Source organism: Cavia porcellus, unplaced genomic scaffold (genome assembly GCF_034190915.1).
Source record: "Cavia porcellus strain 051 isolate PalLab524CR breed Dunkin Hartley unplaced genomic scaffold, mCavPor4.1 scaffold_9, whole genome shotgun sequence".
Taxonomy (NCBI): Eukaryota; Metazoa; Chordata; class Mammalia; order Rodentia; family Caviidae; genus Cavia; species Cavia porcellus.
Genome location: NW_026947492.1, coordinates 19315897 through 19339095, shown reverse-complemented (window position 1 = coordinate 19339095; position 23199 = coordinate 19315897). Strand labels below are relative to the sequence as shown.

General features: G+C 48.8%; 1 protein-coding gene and 2 long non-coding RNA genes across 5 annotated transcripts in view; 2 read left to right on the top strand and 1 right to left on the bottom strand.

Annotated features, from left to right (window-relative positions):
• The window catches only part of Pknox2 (PBX/knotted 1 homeobox 2), a 242733-nt gene that overhangs the window by 133535 nt on the left and 85999 nt on the right, over window positions 1-23199 (bottom strand). The gene's annotated exons all lie outside the window — the stretch shown is intronic.
• Window positions 3673-10122, top strand: LOC111757635 (uncharacterized). The gene is made up of 3 exons (XR_002791939.2): window positions 3673-4125; window positions 8043-8110; window positions 9279-10122. It is a non-coding gene; the product is annotated as an uncharacterized LOC111757635 (long non-coding RNA).
• On the top strand, window positions 18427-22522 carry LOC106028259 (uncharacterized). Of its 2 annotated transcripts, none has more exons than XR_010049714.1 (2): window positions 18427-19290; window positions 20210-22522. It is a non-coding gene; the product is annotated as an uncharacterized LOC106028259 (long non-coding RNA). The 2 variants fall into 2 exon arrangements; XR_001201867.3 differs by having other exon boundaries at window positions 19849-22522.

Here is a 23199-nt window from a genome sequence, read left to right as displayed (position 1 = left end):
GCCAGTCCCCGCCAGAATGAGGAATTAGTTCCTCTTCTTCAGATTATTACTGCAGTCTTGCCCAGGTCACGTAAAGTTTTCCTTTTCACTGATCTTTCTATCCACTAACCCTGAACAGATCACACTATTTTCTGATTCCTATTACCTCCCAGAAAATGTCTTTATTTTATTCTGTCCCTGAAACAATAGGCTACAGCCCAGGCACCCGTCCTTTGAGAGGGCGCATCGTGGCCTCTAACAGGTCTACCATTATTCCAGCTGATGTCCAAACCCTACGTTGTATTTTAACTGTTCCTGCTTCTTCCATTGAGAAGTACACCTAGATATCCGGGTGTATGAAAGAAAGAGGGAGCTTCTTTAGTTAGCCCCTGTGGTTACCAGAGAAGGTCCTGAGGTAGAGGAATACACCGAGGAAGCAGGTGGCTGCAGTGTTGTATCTTGACCCTAATCTCAGTTTCTGAGGTGACCTCCACTTAACCATTCATTTTCCTGATTAATGGATACACCTTCACCAAGCTGAGCCCATGAGACTCCATGCTGCACTGCCCAATATGGCAGCCATCAGCTACATGTGGCTATTTAAATTTAAATATAAATTCAGTTCTTCAGTTGTACTAGCTTCATCTCCAATGTTTCACTGTTGCTTGCAGCAAGTGCCTACTAAATTGACTAGTACAGATATGGAATATTTTCATCACTGTAGAAAGCTCTCCCAGACCGCAGTAGTCTGAATTCAATCTTCTAAGCCCACTTGTAACCCTTCAGAAACAAAATTGGATGCCTAAAAAGCTTGAGGGTAATGCCATTTCTCTCACTGATTATAGAGGACTGTGCTTTGCAGAGTGTGGCCCTGGCCCGGCAGCACCACCTTGTTTGAAATACAAGAGTTTAGGCCCCATCTCAGACCTCTCGAATCAGTAACCAGCAGTTTGTGCTTTAAGAAACTCTGCACCCTGGGAAGTGGGGCACACAAGTAATTTTAGTACTCAGGGAAGCTGAGGCAAGAGGATCACAAGTTTGAGCCAAGTTTGGGTGATTCAGTGAGATTCTACCTCTAAATTTTTTGTAAAATGTAAAGGCTGGGATTGTAGGACAGCGCAAACGCTTTGGGTTTGATCCTCGGTACTGAACAGGGAAAAAGAAAAGTAAGCTCTTCAGGTGATTCTGATACTTTTTATACCTGCCACAGACTGAAGCTGCTATGCATCAGTCATGGTGGGGAGCATTTCACAAATGTCACACGTGTCACCCTACTAAAACCTGGCCATAATACTGTGAGATGAGAGACCCATTCCCATTTTATAGGTCAAAAACCAAGGTCAAGGTCATACGGCTAAAAGTTAGCAGAAACAGGTTTCAAGCCCAATTTTGTCTGTCTCCAGAGCCCATACACTAACATCACTGGCCGAGAGTGGGCAGGAAGCATTTCCTTGCCAAATATCTTCTGAAGGAACTTGGGACATCTCACGTGACAAGCTCTACAGTGGCACTCAAGACCAGACAACCCATCAAGCTGCCTAGGCAATACCATTATCACAGTGAAGCAGCTCTGGCTTGTCCTGCGTGGAGAAACGAGCAGGACTTGGGTCCCTCACAGGTCTCTGCTTGTGGTATGGTGTCTACCTAGGTCCATCGAGTCTGGCCAGGTGCTCAGGGATCTTCTCTTAAGAGTGCATCTAAATTCAAAGAACTATGTTGCACTAAAAATAAAATTCTTCCCTGGATAACTGTAGATTTGCTTTTCTTAAGAGTTCAAGAAACCTCTAGTGATTGTATTAGGGGATTAGAGACAGAAATTGCTGTTTCTTCTTTAATCTCTGCAGTGGTCCCCAGGCTGGAAGGCTGGATTTCACAGGGAAGGAAACCTATGATTTGTTTTGTACAGAAGTCATGTTCCCGGCACAGTCAACAAACATTCATCGAGCAACTGTCATCCGGCCACTTTCCCTCAGGTCATTTCATTTAATCTTCAGAACAACCCTTTAAGGACTTATGATTTAAGATGATAGCTCTTATTATCCCCACCTGGTAGATAAGGAAACAGAGAGATTCAACGGTTAGTGGCCAACCAGAACTCAAATCCAGATCTACCTGTCTCCCAAGATCTCTCCCTTAAATACACCACATGAGCCTACCGAGTCTAGCACTAGAGTTAATTAAGAGATGGGACTAGAATCTGGGGCAGAATGGGAAAGAAGCTCTAGGTTTCAGCAGGTCAGTCATCAGAATGGTGTTCAAACATTTCTGAGAGCTGCTCTATGCGTGCCTGGAGTCTTATGTGGCTGAATCGCATGCATGTGTCTGAGGATTTCAACTCCTTTCCTCCTGCTATCGTTCTGGGCCAGCACTGGCCACGGCATCATACAGGCTAAGTGGGAGCCATGGCTCTAGCACAGCCTGAGTTCTGGGGGAAACTGAACCTCGTGAGACCCTGGTGGGGGATCGTAGTTGTTAGCTCTCACCCAAAAGCTTTAGATTGTCTCTAGAATGGGATTGACATCGGGATCCGGAGACCGTCCAGTGAGTACCCAGGAAGCGGGCACAGTGCTCTCTTTCCCCATCTATCCTAACACTCTGCCTCCTGGCCTGCACTTCATGCCCTCCTGGAAAGCGAGCAAGACCGAGGAAGTGAACGAGAAGGGGCCAGGCAAACTTCTCGTACAGCTGACTCAAAGATTTCAGCCACTCTGGCACCAGAGGAGCCCAACCTGGGCCACTGTGGGCTGGCCAGGAAGGTCGTGCGAGCGTGTGAGACACATAGGCCGTCTGTGGTGTCTCTGCACAGGCTCTGTACGGAGGCTGGGGAGTAGAGACATGTATTACTCCTCATGCCGCCTGTGCCACTTACAAAGAAACTGGTAGTAGGCAGCCTGCTCTCACGCAGATCTAATAAAGGCTTCCTAAGATACCCCATCTCTAAATGACGGAAAAGTTGCAGAAGGCCCAGCCCACTGCTTCTGACTAGATGGGCTCCTGCCTGTCCTCTCCTAAAGTCCAGTGGAGACGTGACATGAACTTTTTAGAGGAGCCAGGCCGCTCCTTGCCTTTGTACAGAGGGACCCTCACTACTCCCACCTTCTTCATTTCCCACTCCAGATACCCCTGGCGGTCTCCCAGATGCCCCCAGGTTAAGAGGGGTGGTTATAAGCTGAGCTTCAAGCAGCCCCAGGAGTCTGGGTGCAGGTTCAGGCTGTCACGAGGTGCATATCAAAGCCGGAGTTTAAAAACTGCATTGGGAATAGTGCAATTATCTCGCTTCACCACATTTCTCAGCCCTGACTGAGGTTTAATTAAAGCCAAGTAAAAACACAAAGTCGCCATTTCAGATATCACCCCACTGCATGCTGGTTAAAAAAAAAAAAAAAGGAAAGAAAGAAAGAAAAAAATCCTTTATCGGGGACTTAAAATTTTTTCTGTGGGTATCTTCTGGCTCAGTTGGATATTAGTCCTTCATAACAGTCTCTTTAAAGAAAAAAATATATATTTAATATATATGTATAAAATGAGTTAATCCCCCATAATCTCCTTGAGTTGTACCTAAAACACAGTTTCTTGCAGGTGACCTTTTCAGAAGAGGCTGTTGCTATGGCAACCGCATTGTTTGATTCCATCAAGAGAAAAATGCTGCATGGAAATGTATTTAATTTTGCTTAATTTGATGCTGTATTTAACACTTGCGCAGGCTGAAAGGAGAGAGGGGCTCAGAGGCAGGAGCTGGCTCGTCAGGCCACGTTTGCTGGCACCCTGAACAGCCAAAGGACCTCCTGGACATCACGACCCCCTACTGCACTGCTCCCAGTCTAGGCTGGGGGCCAGCTCTCCCTGGTTCCACCCCCAAGGTGTTCGTCAGTAAAGACAGGCAAGGCTCCACATCTGAGGGGACCTCCCAGGTCAGACACGGTGAAGCAAATAAAAAGGCCACAAAGCACTTTAGACCGTGAGTCCACAGATCTGGGGAGAGCTCTGTTTTGCTGCTCCCATGCTCTCATTTCCCCATCTGCAATGGGAAGCAACCGAATCCAAAGACCTCTCAAGCCCACCCTGCCAGTAGCTGCTGAGGCCCCAGGCACAAGCCTGATGTCATCAACTAGGTTTTACCTTCATGGAAGCGGTGCTGGGTGCAGGGTAAGTGCTCAATAAATGGTTCATTCATTTGCATCCAGGGAATCCCATGGCCCAGCCTGAGAGGCTTGGGTACATCTTTACCCACAGCCTTCACAGGCAATGCCCACAACCATGAGAGCTTAAAGCTGATAAGATAGGGCACTGGGGCCATTCATGGACTGCAGGGGGCGTGGGGGAACCAGGCCTCAACGGGAGGTGATCCTCACCTGGAAACTATATCATTTTCATTGTTTGGTTGGGTTGGTTCTCTTTTGTTTTGTTTGATTATCTTAATTCTGATGGCATGAGCAGCTATTTAAAAGACAGCAAGATACATTATGGTAGCCATTTTGGATTTACTATTGGTTTATTTTGAAGTCTTTTATTGCATTCATTGTTTTGTTTTTATTCCATTTTGTTCTGTTTGATTTTTACTATGTCTGAAGTTATCTGCAGCTATTTTGAAGACAACAAAAGGCATTATGGTAACTATTATTGATTTTGTAAGGAGTTCTGTGTCACTTATACTGGTTTATTTTGATTGGTTTTATTTTCCTTGGTTTTATCCTCTTTAAGAAAAAGATAGAGCACTCAACCTGGGTGTCAAGGGGGTAACAGGGAGAGAGAAAACAAGATTTCTAATGGTCCTTCCAAGCCAGGTACATGTTCCTGTTGGGAGCAAGCATGGGGGGACCACAGAAGAGAATAGACACAGTTAGTGCCCTCCCAGCCCAGCCAGGGGGGGCAAACTGACTTCCCCAAGATTGTTAATCCTTCTATACAGCCATAGCCCAGTAGTATACACAATCTATACATATACCTCTGTTCTGAATAAAACTTACTTGCTTCATGACCTTAGACAAGTTATCTGACCCCTCTGAGCCTCAGTTTCCTTATCTGAAAAGTCAAAGAGTTGATTGGGAGCTGCTTTTCTTTCTCTGACATTCTCCAGATATGATTCCAATCTTCCACTGTGCTGGTGAACAACCAGCCTACCTCCAGGGATGGGCCCCTCATTCCTTTAGTAACTCCAGCAGGTCACCCCACTTTCCCCCAGCCTTCAACCCAAGGCCCCACATCCCCATCATAAGCCAAGACTAGCTCATACCAATACAGTCTTCTCAGTCACAGACTGCGGCTCCTGTGGTGCTGACCCCATGGTCACTGCTCCTCACTGTCCTGAGGTGCACCCATACAGCTTATCTCTAGACTTCCTCACACCAGTGACTGAGTCATCTGTGAGTGTAGATTTCCAACTTCTGACTTTCTGGACATCACTCTCTTCCTCAGAGCTGGCTTACTCTTGCATTACCATTCCAGCAGTTCTCAAACCTCATTTCATTAGAATCACTTTTTTGTCATCCATTTCTGTCACTGTCTGCGTGTATTCCCCTCCCCCTACACAGCTCTGACTGCACAATCCAACACTTTAACTGCTCCCTTGCCAATAATGTAACCTTGCAAGTCTTCCCCTGCCCCAGCTGTGCCCAGCTCCAGCCCTGTTATCCTATCCATGTATTCAGGCCTTGGACCAGAGCAACTGAACACCAGCTGGAGAAAAATGACATGAATTTACTGACTAGATTCGGAACAAATATAACCACAAATCTCACTCAATCCTGTCAGAAAAGCCTACTACACTTCCTTAGAAAAATTCAATTTCCCAATCTCTGGGGACGCTATCATACTTCTTCCTCTCTCCTCAAGTCCCCAGCACCTTCTCTGCTAGCTCATTCCCAGCTGATGACCTTGCAGTATATTTCATAGATAAAATAGATTTCTATGAGACGAGAGCTACCTCGTCTTCCCATCAATAAGTCCTTTATTGTATCTGCCTCAGAACCAAGGCACTCTGGCCATCTCACCCCCCAGCTACAACAGACAAAGAGCCCCGGGCCCTGTCGAAGATCATCACCTTCACTGGCTCTCTACTGTTTTATTTCTTCTTGTATTATTATTATTTTCTTCCTCCTTATTGGACCCTCCCACTGGTGCACAAACAAGCCTCCATGCAGTCCGCCTTTAATAAGCCCTCTCTTGTCCCCATTTCCTGCTCCACTCTACCTCTTTCAGAGCTCTCCTTCCCAGAAAGCCTGTTCCAAGGAGCCTCGATTCTTACTTTCTCATCTTCCGTTCTTTCTGCAACCTACTCCAGCCAGGCTTCATTATCCACCACTCCACTGATGACCAGTTACCAAGATGACGAGTAGCCACATTCTGCCAAAGCAAACGGCCAACTCTCTGCCTTCGTCTTTGCTTCCCAGAAACAACTGGTACAGGCAGTCAACTGCTGCTTCTGAAGATGCTTTCTCCTCCAGCCTCTGACCCTTTACTCATCCGACTTTTTCCATCCTTCACTAGCACTCTTTGTCATTCGCCCCTGTTGGCATTTTCTAAAAATACTCTTCCCTTCTGTATGGTCCCCTCCATCTCCTGGTGTGATCTTATCTATCCTGCAGCTTTAAATACCTCCGCACACTCAGGCCTCTCAGATTGACACCTCTGACTGTTACTCTCCTCAGATCCACAGACATCTGCATTCAACTGTCTACTCAACATCTTGACTTGAGTGTCTCAGAGGCATCCTAGACTTAACATATTCAGAAGGGTTTAATTTCTCCCCTCAAATCCATACACTTGCTCCTGCCAAACCTTCCCCCACCTACGGAGAAACAGCTCTCTTCACTGGGTTGCTGAAAACCTGCAATCAGTCTTGGTTCCTTCCTCTTCTTCAGCTGCATCCTGAAGGACTGTGACCCTTCAGCCGCTTCTCCTGCTTCCATTCCCATAGTGCATGGAATCCAATGATACTGCTCGATCTTCACTGCCATGGTCAGGGCCAACCCAAGAGAGCCTCTTGTTGGGTTTCCTAGACTCACACAGCAGCCAGAGTGGTTTCAAAAGCACAGGGAGCTCTCCCCAGTTTCTCCTGAATAGCCCTCCAGTGGCGTCCCACTGCAAGTCAGGTAAGAACCAGCCTCCTACAGGTGCCCCCCCCCCCGGCTGTCCCAGAGGCCTTCCCCTCCTCCCAGCCTCGGTCCTCTTCATCCTGCCTTTTGCCTACTGCGTCCCAGATACACTCTGGGCCTCCTCCAGAGACTCTGCTCTTGCTTTCCTTCTATGCACACACGGCTGCCACCTTCTTATCTGCCAGTGTCAGTCCCGACATCTCATCCTCCAACAGCCTCCCCGGCATCAGGCCCAGGCACTCCCCCAGAGCCCCTATTTTGTCTCCTTCACCACATAGAGCAAGAACCAACATTTTCTTATTTCTATATTTGCTTCCTTGTTTGTTCATGCTCTCTCATCTCTACCTAGAATACGAAACCTCTGATGCCAGGGACTTCATCTTGTTTATCTCTGTAACCTGCCCCTGCCTTGCACACAGTAGGTACTCAGTGTTTGTTGACTGCATCTTCTTAACACCCCTGCTCTGACCTTTCACCTGAAGCTAGATTTTCCACTTATGCTAACCTCCTTGCCAAGTGGTCAATTCAGTCTTCCACGGGCCTAGCATATTTGATGAGGAGCCTCACAACTAACAAAGTAGACGAGGACTGTGACCCAGAGTCCTGACCAAGGCCAGATCCAGGCCCAGCCCTGGGTCAAGCACCCCTGGCTGCACACCCCTCTGTGCATCCGCACTGTGCCCTTGTTTGCACATCCCTGCCCACCTTCTAGCACCATGAGTGCTGCACAGCTCACGTGCCTTCTGGTTTATTAAAGTATTGAAGACAAACAAGCCAAAGGCCATGGTTTTCTGTTCCATATAAAGCAGCAGCGCTTCAGCACACAGGGCTCAGCGCCACTGAGGGACTGAGCCCCACTGCACGTCCTCACCCCGTGCTCCAGTCAGGGAACTGACGCGCTCTGCTGAGGGTGGTAGGATGCTACAGTTCTGTCTACTGCTGTTAAAGATCTAGGATTCTTCTCCCTAGGATGGCAGATTATAGACATCTGTGCCTGCAGCAGTGATGGATGTGGATCCTGCCTCACGCAGATCTAGGTAAAACCTGAGTCACTTGACTATGGGCAGTTATCTGAGCTTTTGGAGGTGCATCCTAGTGTCAGGACGATAATAACCCTTGGATTGGTATAAAAGTAAAGGAGATAATAAAGCACAGAATGAACACAAAAGAAACTGTCACTATCATAAACAGAGACTCTAAGCCACCTTCATCAAGTTAGAAGGAAACAGCTCTTCATTTGGTCCCACCCTGGTATAACTCAAAATAGTCCAGAAGGTATTTTCTGCTGGTTCCTAGTCACCTACGTGAGCAATGCACATCTCAGTCCATGTGACATACGAGTCTCAGGGAATAGGCTTCCAAAGGGTTTCAGCCCAGCCCAGCAAGCTAACACCTGCTCAAGTCTTTGTCGGTGAAGGTAAAATAAAACCCCCAGCACATGACAACTGAAGGGATCCTCTTCAAGTCAAACGGTCCAGTCTTCTCATTTTAATAAGAAAACTGTGGCCCACAAAAGTAGTCATAGCCAAGCTCACATTGTGACAATTATGTGCTAATTTGTAGGAAGGTTCATATGCATATTCCCTTATTACAAAATTCCCTTCCACTGTAGGAAAATACCACACTGAGGCATTTTTCTATCAAAGTCTCTTCAGCCATACCAAAGTTGAAATGTTTTCCTCACCCCTGGGGCGCCAGGTGGCGGGTGGCACAGTGAGGTCTCCAGTAGAAGAACAATAAAAGCTACATCCTGCCCTCACCTACCGCCCCGGGGCCCCTCCTACCCACAATCCTCCTTTTGCTGTCTCCTCCCTACTGTTCTGCCTGCCTGCCTTTTTAGCTGTTTGCTCAGAAACTGGGCTCTGTTTGCCGAGCTTTTATTCATTTTCATATTACCTGGATTTTTCAACTGTTCTCCTGGGTTTTTGGGAAAATTTCAAGTGGTTAGACGCACGCTGGGCTGCAAAGATAAACATCCACCCATGACCCTCTGAACCTCACCTAGGGAATTTGTTCACTTAATTAGCTGCCCTCCTGACCTGCGGGCCACTCCTCCTGGCTGGCCTGTCTCTCGCTTGAGCCCCTGGGGAGCTGGGTGTGCTTTTAGGCAGGTTTTCTCAGACCCAAGAAGGAAATAGCAGGATGGCTTGTCTAAGCTTTTGAGCAATGGACAATGACATTTGAAACCTTTGTGTCTGCCTCTAGTCCAGAATGTCCTCGTTGCACTGCAGTCCAACCAGAGAGAGCACAGCTAAATGGTGCTCCCATCTCCCCTCAAAACAAGGACATCAAGGCAAGTGGCGTAACCAGCTCCCATATACCTGTGAAACAGACTCCATAAAGTATTAATTCTTTGCTGGTTTTTTGCTGTACATACTCGGCTCCATGCTGCAGGCACTGGGGATAACAAAGAAAGCGTGACCCCCTAAAGATGGTACGTCTCCGTGATCTCTCTACTTGACATGACCAAAGCCCAGAGCGTATCTCTTTAATGCTCCTTCCAGGTCTAGGAGAGAGCAAGGCTTGAGTCCCTCTAAATATGGTGGATAAAAGGCTGGGGGAAATAAAGTACAAGATATAAAATCAACATCTGAGCTTGAGTCTTGGTTGTCCCCTACATTAGTCATGTGACCTTGATAATCACTTAAACTTTCTATTTAAATGGGTATCAGTCACCTCAACTGCCAAACAGGGAATCATTTCAGGGGCGATGTGAGCATTCCCTGTGATGATACACGTGCAAGTGCTTGGAAACTGATAAAATGCTTCTGGAATGACAGTTATCTTTATTTACCCAGGGTCAGACATTCTGTCAGTGGATTGATCACCTAAGGATCCAGGATCAGTCACATCAAGAAAGACTCAAAGGTCCGCACACTCCACCGCTCTTGGAAGCCAGGAGGCACCACCATGACCAGCACTCTTCTTTTGAAATATTCTTCCCTCCAAGCCTCCATGCAATTTGTATCAAATGTTCTAGTAGAGTAGGCAAGAGACCTGGGTTATTGGATATTTGTCAAATTCAATAAAAGCCATGGAGTAGCTCTAGGCTCCTTGTTTTCTCTGGTTCATCACTGTAGCACTTATTGGCCATGGCCTTGCCACTGCAGGCACTGGACATTAGGAAAACAAGAGCAAGTTTTATTAACTGACCGAGGGATCCAGCGGTGCCTCTGTCACGGAGTGGGCAGAAGCGCTTTGTCCATTAGAAGGTCAGGCCCCTCCACGGCTCCACCTGCAGTCCTGTGCTTTCTGGGTCAGAGCCAGGAAAAGGCTCTGGCCTACGAGCTGGGGTGAGGCCGACAGAGGACTTGTGGCACTTTCTTGTTGTTGTTTCCTTGAAAAAGTTGTCAATGTGTTGCTACCCTTCCCTTAACTCTGCTATTTTACAACAGGATGCACGCTGAAGGACTAAGTCAAACTGAAACCAGAGCTTCTAGAGTGCAGGTACTGAGTCTTCTTTGACACCCAAGTTCCCAGCAGAGTGTTCAGAGGTACCATGTCTGCATGGTCAGTGGTCAGCGCTGAGTGAATGATTGAAGGCTACAGAGCAGCAGAGAACTGAACACATGCCCTTTGGGTTGAAGATAGGCTGGGGCTGGGAAGCAAATACGGGAGAAGGTCTATTTAAAAAGGAGGAACACAGAACACTGTCCTCAGGCAGCATCCATCTCTGGAGAAGTCCGGAGAAAGGCTCTGAGTATCTGACTGGAATAACTGTACAAGGGCGAACTGGGTGTTGTAAGGACAAATGGCCAAGTTGTACTTGTAGGAAGGTTTGAGGATTCACCTACAATTGTTTTATCCCTTCTAATTGTGACCATTAATGCTGATAGGTCAATTTTGTTGGATTAAGAAATACCTAGCATATTAGTAAAGCACATTCCTGGTGTGTCTGGGTGGGTCACGGAGATGTGACCTTAGTCCTATACAGTCCTATACATGGTCCCTTGTTCATTCTCTGGTGCTACTCCACCACTATGCTTCCCAGCCACCATGAACTGAGAAGCTTTGCTTTGCTACACAGGCTTCTGCCATGATATTTCTGCCTTGAAGCCATGAACCATGGACTGAATCCCCTGAACTATGATCCAAATTGCAATTCTCCTTTAAGTGGTCAGTGTTGAGTTTTGTGTCCCAGTGACAGGAAAGCTGATTAACACTCTAACAAAGGAGTCTACAATGGACACTAGATCCCAGGTGAGCCCCAGTCCTATGGCTCTCCCTGTAAACAGGTAAGGGTGGTAAGGCCAGGTAACTAAAGAGTTATTCAGACTTTCTTGTTCTGAATCCCTAGACAAGTTCAGCCCCCTGAATGATACAGAAATCAAATTACAGGGGTTAACCCTGCAGAAGCTTCTGTTCTGCCATTCCCAAGGCAGCCAATGTTCAGCCTCATTGGTCCCAGACAAACAACAGCCCCTTGGTACACCTGCAAGTCTCTCCCATCAGACATCAGTCTACTAAATTAGCGTGATCTAGGAGCACAAAGTGAGAAAGGGGGCAGGGTGTCAGTCAGGACTTCCACACTTCTTCCTGCCATCCTATTTCAGGAGATGCAAAACGCGGAAAGTATGGATGCCTCTCTGGAAAGGTGGGCTGGGAGCTGGGTGGTATTTGTTTTAATTTTCTCCTCAGTTAAGTTACAAGCTGAGGAGGGCACACTGACCTTCCATGGTGGCAGACTGCTAACTGAAAAAATGACAGTTTTTGCTTTCCTAGGGCAGTAGTTGCCCTCTCATTCTCCACGCCATGAAAGAATTGACAAGAGTCTGGCCCACGAACAAATGAACACACAGAGTAATGCCAGGCATGGGCACAGTAACGGAAGATATTCAACGGAAGAAAAGGTTAACAAATGCCACATTGAAACTGTCAAGAAAGTGTCCGAGGCTTTAGCTCCAAAGTCTAGGTTATGGAGGGATATCTAGGATGGGCAGGCTCCCCAAAGAGCTCCTCCCTAACTGAAGAGGGGGATCATCGGGAGTGGAGGGGAGAAGAATGCTGACACATCACTTTGCTTTCAAGACGCCTCCCAGAAGAGTGTGGGAAGCGGTAGCTGCAGTGTGGCTGCAAGGACATGCTAAGCTCATGAGGATCTCGGGGATCCATAAGGCCAGGAACACCCAGTTACTAGACACTCGCCTAGAGTCTTTAAAACCTGGGAGTGGAGATGCTCATAGATTCCTTAAGCTACCCAGAAAGGGAATGAGCAGAGGCAGTGGCAGAATATTCAGAGGCTGGAAATGTTCATCTCCATCCTTTCCTTTAGCGCCGCGTCTCCAGTACCCACTTAAATGCATCATATGTACAAAAAATTAAATAAATATTTGCTGAAGGACACATCCATGAAACCTAACCTATAGGAACCTATTTATTACCACACCCCAAGCCAGGCTTTTGTGAGAACTCAACCAGAACTCCAACAACAATGACTACCATTGCCACCTCCATGAAGATGTAACAAGTGCCTGGCATCTGGAAGTCCTAGCGGTCTTTTGAATGAATGCCACCAAATGCAGTTGAAGGGACCTAGACCAGCCCTACTCCCATTCTACTGAAGAGAGAAGTGAGTTTTCCCATCTTGTTTCCAGACTCACTTCCAGCCCCATGCTGACAGCAGATACCATCTGCTGTCATCAACCAAATGCACACAAATGACAAACGGCCAAGGGGGCTTCAATGTGGGAGCCTCTCTCGCACCTCTCCAAGTGTTAGACTGGCAGTCGGACTGGATCCCCCAGCCCTGGCATCAATTGTAGCCTGTGTGCTAACATTGGAATTAAATGACATGCCAAATTAAAGTTATTTTTTCTAATAAATATTTTGCATAGGATGTGTTTATAATGGCATTAATTATTTATGCTGGCATATACAGAAAGCATAAATAGAGAGAAACAGAGAGAGAGAGAGAGACAGAGAGAGAGGGTGGGGATCAGACGGTTCCTGTAGGAGAAACAAAATGAAAATTTCCATCAGGATGATGAATACCTGCATTCTAACTTTGAGGCTGGGCTGGGGGGAGGCAGAGAGACAGGGACGTCTTGATAACAAATCTGACAAGCGTTATGGAAGCTTTTGAGGGAGGAATATGTTAAAAATGAAAGTACGTACAGAAAGTTTAAATATTTAATACCTGCATTAATTCTAATTCACACTTTCTTTATTTTTCAGATTAAAAATTTACGAGAATTCCCATCTCTTTCATCCTTCTCCTCCCGTAGGGCACTTGGCGGTCACTGGGCCAGGAACCACCTCAGGCAGCATCTGCGTCATAGGCCCAAGAGCAGCAGCCGGCCCCTCCCCCACCCCAGTGGCACCTTCTCCAAAACTGGCACTTTCCCCACTCCCCTCTCAAAGCCACGTTGTTGCTTTTCTGGCGCCAGAATGACTGCTGGGCCCAGAGCCCACTTCCTGGCCTCTTCAGCCCAACCCAAGGCAGGCCATGGAGATCTCAGAGATGACACAGCCAAGTTGCAGGTTTAAACTGCTTGTCCAAGCCAGGCATGGTGGTTCTGCCTGTTTCTCCAAGTACTCTGGGAAGCAGAGGCAGGAGGATTGCAAGTTCAAGTCCAGCCTGGGCAATTTAGTGAGACTCTGCCTCAAAATTTAAAAAAAAGAGTTGAGGATATGGGTCAGGGTAAAATATTGTGCTCAATCCCCAAGAAACAGAAAAAGAAACAAAACACAAAACAGAAAAAACGTAGCTGGTCAAGTCCAGAGCTCATGGTTACAGGCAGAATACACACTGAACAGAGGTCTCCTCAAACCAAGAGGTTTCCATAGCAACAGCCCCAGGCCACTCTGCCCTCCTGGAGCTTTTATTCTAAAGCCACCAAATCAGCTTTATGGACTTTCAATAATGTCATCCAGTGCCAGCTCCCAGCTTTGGCCCCTGTCCCCACTCCAGCATTAAGCAGATAAGCAAACTGCCATGTACTAGCAACAAACGTACATCTGCGTTTCTTTACAACCCATTTTCCACACCACACTGGGCTCTAGAGTCCTGTGAAATGGTCAAGGAACTGTTGAGAGGCCTCATTTTCCATGCAAGAAAACCCAGGTCATGTGACTCACCTGCGGCCTTCCTATTTCAAATTAGAATTCTTTTCACTGTCATAATGCGGTTCCTACAGCATCTGATTCCCAAAACACTGGGCACAAGAGGAGAAGGGGAACCAGGCTCAGAGATGCCCCCTGACTTCCAGTGGCATCAGTGTGGGTCCACAGTGTTGGAGCCACAGTGGCCCACTGTGTCCTTGCTCCTTTCTTCCTTTTGAGATCCTCCGTGACCCTCAGGCTGAACTCCCTCTGAGGGGCACTGTTCACACAGTGGTTTCCAAGATCTAACATCTCTCCAAGGCCCAGGGCTCCAAGGTGTCAGACACCAGTGTGGCCTTCTCCTTTTCCTCTCTCTCAGGGCACCTCCTTAAATCACTTACTGCACATTCCTGCACAAAACACCTTCATAAATAGTGCTGATTAGGTCCTTGTTCTAATCAGACCCCTGATCACAGGCAGCTCCCAGCCCCAGCCCACTCCTCCTGCAGAGTGCTGATATCCACAAAGTGACTATAAATCAGGAGAGAGAGAGAGAGAGACAGACAGAGAGAGAGAGACAGACAGAGACAGAGACAGAGACAGAGACAGACAGAGACATGAGAGAGAGGTTCCCTCTGACAGAACACTGGGCAGGAAATCTCGCTGATGGTGGGAATCTGAACTGCTCTGGTGCTGGGAGATGTTTAGTACTGTTTGTTGTCTTTACTCCCAGATGCGTGCTAGAGTCAGGTTTTCCCTCTCCATATGATGAGCAGAGCCAGGCAGCTTCCCAGCTCCGTGTCTGGAGAGCAGAAGGCCCCTAAGAAGCACCTTCTCTCACTCACACAATTCAGTCAGCCTCCTGCGAAAAGGGCAGGGAAGAGGGCCCAGTCAGGCAGAGAGCACACCTGGAGGAGCTCAGAAGGACCAGCTTAGGTGATCATTGCTCTCCTGCCAAGCCACCAGGACAAGCACATCCTTCTTGACCCTTCCATTTGCTCCCAACAAGAGTGCTCTCCAGAGACAGGAGCTAGATCCGCATGGGTGCTGAAGCATGCATCTATCACGTCGTGACACGTCTAGCAGCTAGCTGTTCAAGCTTCACCAAACAAGTCTACTTGGCCTTCACAGCCTCACTAGCTGTGACATTTCAGATAATGGAGGGAGCAGAGGAGGCAGTGGAAGAAGAGAAGGTGATTTAGATAAATGGAGGCCCTCATCCTGGTCTGTGCTGCAGCTGGTGACAGGGAGGACAGACCCCCTGCTGACATCTTGCAGGGATAAAAACTTGCAGGGCTGTAAATGGCCCCTCTCTCACCTACACAAAAAGTCAAAAGGGAGGCAGGATGCTGCAAAGGATGCTCCCAAGAGCCTAGCACAGTGCAGAGCACCTCAAAGACATTCTCCAATGTTGTCTCCCTTTCCCTCCATTCTTTCCTTACTTCTCTGTGCTCAGTAAAACCTAGGTCAGAGGTAGGAAGAAAACAGTTCATCCTGTCCCAAAGCCCAGACCTCTCATGCAAACTGCTTTTGCTGTGCAGGGAAAGAGGCTGAGGGAGGTGGTGAGGGCAGAGTCCAGGGCCTGAGTGATCAGGAAGGAGCACGTACAATGTTTCCCAGAATGCGTGTGCCAATCCCCAAGCTCACAGACAATGCCATGAGAAGTCTCCCAGCACAATGTCACTTTCTGCAGCTTCCGTTAACCGACTGCTTTGGTCTTAAAATATTACACGGAAAATTCCAGAAATAATTTATAAATTTTAAATTACATCCTATTCCAAGTTGCATGACAAAGTTTCATGTTGCATCACTCTATCCTAACCAGGTCATTCATTGTCCTTTTGTCTAGGGTATCCATGCTATATGTGCTACCTGCCCGTCAGGCACTTAGTAGCTATCTCGGTTTTTATATCAACTACTGCAGTGTCATAGTGCTTATGTTCAAGTAATCCTTATTTCACTTAATATTAGTTCCAAAGTGCAAGAGTAGTGATGTTGGTAGTTTCATTACAGTATATTGTTACAACTGCCCCATTTTATTATTGTTGCTATTAATCTCTCGATCTGCTTAATTTATAAATTATACCATCATAGGTATTTACAAACTGGAGAAAACATAGTGAATACGGGGCTTGGTACTATGCATAGTTTCAGACATCTATTAGGGGTCTTGCAATGCTTTCCCCTAGTGTGGGGAGGGGACTACTACAAGGAGAAAATGTTCTTCCTTGCTAGGAAAGGAGCTCTTTGCAAACTAAAATGGGATTGTTTAAATTCATACACCTACTACTATTTTTAAAAATCTATTTTAAAAGAATAATACCTCCTTCCCACCTCCACACCCCACAGCACTCCTCCAAAAAAGCAGGTCCATCTTGTAACTCTCCCTCCAACTATTTTACTTGCTTGGGGAGACTGAAAGATTCAAGAATAAAGGAAGTAAGAACTCACTAAGTGCTAAAAGATAATAAGACAAATATCCACCTTCGAGGCATCTTCCTGGAAATGAGGTAAAGGGGAAGCAAAGGGACTGATTTTGGACGAGCGGCTTAACTTTCTGCCTCCTGAAACGCGCAGTCTTACCTCATGGAGAGCTTAGTTCTCTTCCACACACCCTCAGGGAGCTCCTCGTACACCCCAGCCACTGTCACACACATCTTACCACTCAGTTCAGACAAGAACCCTGGGAAAAAGGAACCGCTCTTCCCTTCAGAGAGATGAGCAAATGACAAGACAGAGGATGACACAATACCCCAAGGTCAGAGACCAGGCACCCACGGGGCTGGCTGCAGTGTGTCCCAGCTGATACTCACGCGTCCACCATAGCACAGGGATCAGGGAGGGATGAGACCGTTCCAAGTTTAAGGGCTGGAGAGTGTGGGGGGCTATTCTGCTGGCAGCATGTATTATGCTTCCCATGCAGGGTTCTCTGAGTAGACACTTCTCAGCCAGAACAAGTTCTCTCCTAGCTTTGCCCCATCGTAGAAGGAAAAAAACCTCAGGTGGTTCATAAACCTACAGGGATAGTTGGGGTGAGGAGTGGGGCTCTGAGGAACATGGACAGGGCAGAGAAGGGCCTTGGAATGTTTTGCAGAAGCCGGTGTTTGCCAAGGGTGGGTTTATTGCTAGGATTTGAAGTAAAGATGCCACAGTTACCTATGCTGAGGAAGCCAAAGTCAGTGAAACTGATTTTTCTTTAGTGCTGTACTTCTTAAAGTGTTGGAGATTGTATAAGTCCTATATTCGTTCAAGCACGCGGTTCTACAACTGTTCCCAAGCTCTCTTGACACTGTAGCCTTTTCTTTACCCAAAGGGCGCCTTCCTGCTTCAGAGCTGGGTTAGAAAGTGCTAATCTAGAGCAGCCCTGCCATCTCATAGGTGGGGCCGGGTGGGGAGTGGGGTGGGGGTGGGGGGGAAGGCAGCTTCTAAAACTGATCACCTTCTTGAGCTGGGCGTGTCCCTGGGGGACTGAGAATAATCTACACCTGTTTCCAGGGCTTAGAGAAATTGCGTCTGGCTGCAGCTGTGGTGCATGGGAGCAAAGACATCTGTCCCCTCATTTTAAGGGGTGAGGATGGTAAATTTGGTAAGGGAGTGTAGAAGGAAGAGCAAAGGCCCTTAAAGTGAGGAATCACTTAAGAGAATAGAAGATGAAGGCCGCTGGGCAGCCCCCCCCCAAAGGAACCTCTGGTCCTCCCACGGTTTAGCAGGGACCACCCAGGTGGCTTCTCAGGAAGCTGAGTCTACCTTCTTCCCTGCAGTTACTAGACATCCTCAGAGATAGTGTCTCTTACTTCAGTTTCTGCCTGTGCTAATAAGTCCTTTCCTCAGCATCCAAAGCTGCATTCCAAAGGACCAGGGAAGGAGCTCTGACCCCAGCCGCAGCTTCCAGCAGGCCCACAGTGCGTGCCCGTAAGTGGGAACTGCTCCTGTGATGCCCCTCATTCCCTGTCATCCATTTTCCACTGGACACCTGCTTCATGTAGAACATGGACCAAAGTCCTTTGTAGCTGCCAGAATGAATCTTTACCTCTTTCCCCAACAGTATCAACCTACTGAGATCAGGGAGCTTACTACAGTGGTGACCCTTTCCCATCTCTAAAAATAGGGAGACAGCTAATTGGTACCCCCATCCCCAGCGTCCTTGTATGTCACTAGAGATGGGGCCATTCAGATGGTGCTGGAAAGATGCAGAGGCGGGAGCCAGGGGAAGCCCCTCTGCCCCTCCTACACCATTCTGGGACTTTCTCCCCCCCACCTCCTAGCCCAGCCAAGCAGCTGTTGTCCAGATCCAGACAGAGACCAGCAACCAGGCAGAGCTGGGCGGTCTGTGGATGGGTGTGTGTGTGTGTGTGTGTGTGTGTGTGTGTGTGTGCGCGCGCGCGCGCGCGCATAGAGCACGGGCAAGGGGCAACCTGACCGGAAGACAGAGTATGCAGTATTGTCCTCTGAAGCAGCTCTCCTCCCGCCAGCCGAGACAAGACGGAGATAGCCACCTTCTGTGGGGCCCGGTCCACCCTGGGCGCCCTCTCCCCCGCCCGAGCTGCTCCTCAGCCACATGCCCTTGGGCTGAGCTAAGTCCAGAACCCGGCTGAGTAGGGGAATTGTTCTGAGAAAGTGGCCCGTTGGCTGGTTGCTATGGAAACCGACATACCACAGCGCTGACCCCGGAGAGGTTTAGCACGCTCCCCCAGCAGGGATGCCAGCAGCTGGACTGCAGCTGTTACAGCCTAAGTGGGGGCCGCCGCCGCCGCCAGCGGTCCCGCTGTTTGCCTAAACCAGGCCGGCAGCAGAGCGGCTCCGTGCTCCTGCCCCGCGCCGCACCGCACCCCTCCTCCCCGGGAGGGGAGCAGCGCCCCAGCCCTGGAGGGTGGGGGTGGGGCGCAGGGCGGCCTCGACTTTCGGGGAGGACAGGAAATCTCCTTCAAGAAGCGTGGCTCATCCTTGACGGGCATGGGACGTCCTTTGCATTTTATGTCTGGGGAAACTGAGGCGCAGGGAAGAGGAGGAACTGGTGCCTTCCCCGTAACGCGCTACTTGCCACCCTGCCGCCAGCCCCGCGCGGCCCACCCCGGACACCACCGAGAGAGTACTGCGCACCGATGGATGAATGAAAGAAGCACCCCAAACGGATGGCAGAACTAGAAAGAGGAACACCGAGAAGAGGAGAGGGAGCGTGAGTTGGGCGCCCCCCCACCCCACCCCAGCAGAGCAGGACAAGACCAGAGGCAGGGAGAGGAGCGAGCTGAGCAAAGGGGAGGGAATGGTCAGGACCCCACCCCACCCCATCCACATCCACACCCTGGGTTGCAACAAGGGGAAGGCTGGGAGATGGCAGAGGTGGATGGCAGGGGAAGGGGCACTGACACCCCATCTGCCTCGGGGGCCTGCTGGCCTCTCCACCACAGAGCAAAGCTTAGACTCAGACCTGGCTAATCTGCTAGGGACCTAAACAAACACCTCCTCAGCCAGAGAGGTGAGATAACTCTCCCTCCCTGGGAGGCCCATCAGCCAGCCATCCTCCCTAGCTGAGGCCAGAACACAGCCTCCTTTCATTCCTCCTGCTGTCCATCAGCCTCAGTGGCACCCTAGGTCTGTTCTCACTCCCAACATCGCCAATCCAGTCATCACACTGGTGGCCCCCTAAATGGAGGGGAGATGCCACCAGAAAGTCACCCCAGGTCTTTTCCAGCTCCCCACTCTAACCCTCACCTCTCCTCCAATCTTTCTCTAGAACCCAGTCTAACAAACATCAAAGGCCCTTCTGAGCTAGTGGCCCCCTTCCCTCCAGAAGACAGCCCTCTGGCTTCTCAGGATGAATTAACTGCCTTCTAAGGCTCTCCTCACCTAGCCACCCTAAACCAGTTGGTGGCAGGCGACTTGAGAGCTGCTGTGTGTCTCCTGCTGTCCTTAGCAGGGAGGAAGTTGTACTCCTTGGTTCCAGGGACACAGGGTCTCAGGGATCAGCTCGGGAATGTACACTCCCTAGCTGATGACCTGGCTCTGCAGTGGGCAGGAAGATTGCTTTCGTGTTTACGTCACCTTCTTTACTTTTTAATCAAACGTCAACATCACAGGCGTATTCTGCTCTTCAGATCCAACAAGGACAGCTTCAGAGCCAATGCTCTCCTCGTCTGGCCACCTTTCTGTCTTCTGAAAAAGACCACCCTGTCAGTTGTGGGCATCTGCCTCCATTTGAGATGGAGATGAGGTATCGAGAGGATTGCAGGTGCCCTGACGTCTGGCCGGTGAGGTTATGGAAGGCATTTGTTGAGCAAATGACACCCAACCCCATCTGCAGGCCCTGTGAGTCTGGTGGCGGTGAGGGCACATGTGGAAGAAGCCCTGGACAAGTATCCCTGGTCAGAAGTAGTTTCCAGTCTTGAAGGACTCAGCAGCTGAGTGCTCTGAGGTTAATCAGATTACAGTCAGACACCGCCCTGTCCCAGAGAAGAGATGCTTTGCCCACATCTCAAGGCACAGTCGAGCACCCACTGAGTGGCGATGGTCTTTAAGCAAAGTGAAGAGGTGATGGTGAAATTAGACCTGCAAGACCATTCCAAGGGCAAACTCCAGACAGAGCTTTCCTTCCGTTGCCTCCTCCTTGCAAAAACAGATCCATGAATAGCCAACTCTGGGAAGCAGCAGCATCCCATCCTGACAGCAGCCGTCACTGTGCCCTTCAGGAAAAGCTTGGAGATGAACCCAAGACAAAAACTGGGCCAAGGCCACAGAGCAAATCACCCTGAGACACGGTTGCATCCCACCAGATGACAGTGACACCCCTTCCCCAGTCACTGTCTCACTGAAGTCCCAACCACTTCCTGGGCCACCCTGCAGCACAGATGACAATTCTTATTCCCATGTGACAAGGAGGAAAAGTGTCCTTTGCGTGTGGCCTGAGTACACACCTGAGGTCACAACAATAAAAAGTAGTGAAGTCTGTGGGTCAGCACCCATCCTCTTCAGGACAAGCCTCTTGGTAAATTTTCTCTGTCCTCAGAGACTCTAGTACACATGCAAACATTTCTTGTACAGCAGCAAGACAAAAAGTTGTCCTGAAGTCTGCAGCAAGATTTGTTCAGCCATGTCTGGGTGTAGAGGGGAAGCAGAGGGGGAGAGGACGTAGCCAGAGCCTAGTGAGTCATGGGTTATGGGGAAAGGGATCACCCTCAAGTGTGCTGTCACTCTGCAAAGAATGTAGCACAAGCGACTAGGCTACTTTTCCGTTGACAGTGACTTCTAAAACATCCCCAGGATTCTTAAGCTAAGGGAGCAGCAGGTACCTTTCTAAGTAAAAAATAAAGAGGGAGGTGGTAATGGGAGAGGGGTGACTGGGTGGGACGGTGGACAGACAACAGGCTGCGTGCTGAGGAGCAGTGGGGTCAGTACATGAGTGACAAGACACAGCACTCCCAGCCAGGTTTCCCAGAGCACAGGCTGTGGGCAGCGCCAGCATTCTGAGGGGGCAGATGTGAAGGGCAGAGGATGAAGTTGGATCCCACAGGGCCAGGCTGTGTGTTCAGGAGCAGGAAACAAGAAAGGCCTGGTCAGTTCAGATACCCGGAGTGCTGATGTGCCAGGCAGGAGGGCCGGGGCCCACAGAGGGACCTGTGGAACCCAAAGGAAAGAACCCAAACGCTTGGCTTACTGGGAGTAATTTTAGAATGAGAGCTGCAGACTAGAAAGAAAAAGATTATGTGTATTACAAAACATTTAAAAATGGGCTGGCTGAAAATTAAGGCCAATTACAAGTATCCTTACAACACTGTAGGTGACCCAAAATGTTTACTGAATGAAGAAGGCTCTTCTCATTTTAGAGATAAGAGAAACTAAGAGATCTGTAGCTTTTACACGTAATGATATGCTATGTCTCCAAGATAGCAACAAACCTCCCAAAGCCTACGGGAGAAAACCACTCTGTCTTGATGAACTGCTTTTCAGTGTTGAGTTTGAAAATGGTGCTCCACATGTGACAGCTCCGTGTGCACCAGGGCAAAATCTGGTTCTGTTGGATCTGTCTGCACTGAGATCCTACTGTATGCCCGACACTGCACAGAAACACTTCCTTCCTCTTCCACTGCAGACCACAGCGAAGTAGGGTTTGCTGCCTTCGAGGATCCTGTTGCTGATGCTGCTGTTGCAGCCAAGGCTGAAGACACAGCAGGAGATCTGCTGGCTCCTTGCATCCCCTGGGGTCCTGAGCACCTCCTGGCTTGGTTACAGAGGACCTGGATGACCTGTTCTGCCCGTCTTCCCATCCCTGGCAACCTGGTGGCAGAAGGGGGGGTGTGGTGCCTGCCACAGTGCCTGTCTCCCTTGCCATTTCTTCTGCAGCTCCCTCACTGGCCCTGTTTTTCAGACCTCTAGTAATAAAAACAAGCCAATAAAATGAACATGAAAATATATTCATTAGGATTTATAATGCTCATTAAAACTGCCTGTGTACGAAAGCATGACTTAGCTTCATATAAGTGGGGAAAAAATGCAAATTATACTGCATGCAAAGAAGATATTTCCCTAATCGTCCAATCAAATGCCAGCCCAATTATCTGTGGCCAACCCAATGGGTTAAAATTATACTCTTTTTCCTTGGACACAGTGAGGCGCCTGAAAGTGTTTCATTTTAATAAAAATGAAATCTGGACCCTGCAGAAAACCAGCTTCACTAATGACGTGTTTACACAGAGAAAGACAATTTCTAGTTAATGGTGATTACTACCGAGAACAAATTAAACTTCCTGGAGTATATGGGTTAGAGATAATGGGAAAAGGGGGGAAAAAGTTATGGTTTTAGTGTGTGCACGGCGGCATGGGGTACAGGATGACACAGAGAGAGTGAAGCTGGGGAAGTCCGGGAGGAAGTTGTGGCCGGAGACGTGCTGGGATGGGAGCAGCTGGGCCACGGTGGCTTCCCTAGCTTTGCTGGTGCTAAGCTTGGAGATCCCAGGGTCAGACATCTTTGGCTGGGACAAGGCTAGATTCTTTCTGCAGGCTCTGGAATCTGCCACTCTGTCCTTCTCGGAAGGCAGGTAACTAATTTCAACCATTACCAGCCATCAGGAGCATATGGAAAGTTCCCTGT